Source organism: Chinchilla lanigera, unplaced genomic scaffold (assembly GCF_000276665.1).
Source record: "Chinchilla lanigera isolate Chin_1 unplaced genomic scaffold, ChiLan1.0 scaffold00041, whole genome shotgun sequence".
NCBI classification, from domain to species: Eukaryota; Metazoa; Chordata; class Mammalia; order Rodentia; family Chinchillidae; genus Chinchilla; species Chinchilla lanigera.
The window spans coordinates 15,398,556-15,400,360 of NW_004955442.1; positions in this window are offsets into that span (position 1 = coordinate 15,398,556).

The window sequence follows — 1,805 nt, forward strand, 5'->3', positions numbered from 1 at the left end:
AAACAAGATAATAAGAAATTGACAATGGTTATTATATTGTCTATTGTTATCTTCAAAGTAGTTGTTCAGATTCAATCTTGAATTTTAAGCATATCCTGAGAAGCATATTTCTATAAAGTATATATAGCACTTAGCATGTTGATGGTGATTTATTCGAATTGTTTTCATTTTCGTTTTGAGGTACTGTGGATTGAACCCAGGGCCTTCACACTGAGCTATATCCCTAGCCTATTTTTTATTTTGAGACAAGTTCTCACTAAATCACTAACTTTCCTAGGCTGGGTTTGAACTTGGAATCTTCTTGCTTCAGCCTCTCAGAGTGCTGGGATCACAAGAATGCATCTCCCAGCCTGATGGTAAAACTTGTTTTGTTTTGCTTTTTATCTTTTTGAGACAGGGTCTCCTATGCAGTTCAGGCTGACCTTGAGCTCACTTTGTAGCCCAGGCTGGCCTGGAACTCATAACGATCCTTCTGCCTCAGCCTCCCAAGTGCTGGGATTACAGGCATGCACTGCCACGCCCAGCCCTAAAACTTGTTTTGAAGATGCTGTTTATCCTGTTCTTTAAAACCCTGTGCAAGGAGTAATATGATGAATTCTTTCAATTATCTTAGGGGAAAATAACAAGAGTGGTCCCTTCCATTGGATTTGTATGTCCTCTTTGTTGAACACAAAAACTATGTAATACAATGTTTTTTCCTCCCAAAACTATGTAATACAATGTGATTCAGCAAAATCACCTGCATCAGCTCATCTTGGAAACTCGAAACCTTTACTCTGCATAAGGTAGCTCTTCTGTTGCTTTCCCAATCATTATATTGTTTAACTTGAGACAGTTGTGTTAGTTTTCTAGGACTGCTATAAAAATTATCATAAGCTGGAAGCCCTAAAACAACAGAAATCTATTCTCTCATAGTTGTGAGGAGCTGGAAGTCCAGAACATGCACTTCAATAGGGGTACTTTCTGGAGACTCTGAGGATGAATCTGTTTTATGCCTCTGCCCATGCTTCCAATGACTATCAGAATTCCTTGGCATTTGGTCCTCTTTTCTTCACATCCCCCTTCCCTGTATGTCTCTCTGTCTCTTCTCCTCTTCTTATAAAGACACCTGTCATTATTAGGGCCACCTAATCCAGCATATACTTATCCTAACCCAATTACATCTGTAAAGACCCTATTTCCAAAAAATGATTACTCTCTGAGTTTCCAGGTGGGCATGAGTTTTGGGGACACTATTCAATTTATTTTGTTTTTATTTAATTTTATATTTATTTTGTCTTTTTGAGACAGAGTCTCGCTATGCAGTTCAGGCTGGACTTGAGCTCACTTTATAGCCCAAGCTGGTCTCAAAATTGCAATGCTCCTCCTTCCTCAGTCTCCCGAGTGCTGGGATTACAGGTGTGCACCATCATGCCCTGCCTTTTGAACTCACTTTGTAGCCCAGGCTGGCCTCAAACTCTTGGCAATCCTCCTGCCTCAGCCTATTCAATTTAATGTACTACCTCAGATCATTTTGGAAGTAGGTAAGTATACATACTAAATAGTAACAAGTAGGTGAGTATAATTCTAACTTAAAAGGTATTTATCATGCCATACTAACCACTTGACTAATCAGAGACATCAATATTTTTACATGTGGCTGGGGGTTTAGCTCAGTGGCACAGCACCTGCCAGGCAAGTGTAAAGTCGTGAGTTCGATTCCCGGTACTGGAAAAAAAAAAAAGTATTGTTTGGGCTGGGGATTTAGCTCAGTGGCACAGCACCTGCCTGGCAAGTGCAAGTTCGTGAGTTCAATTCCTGGTACC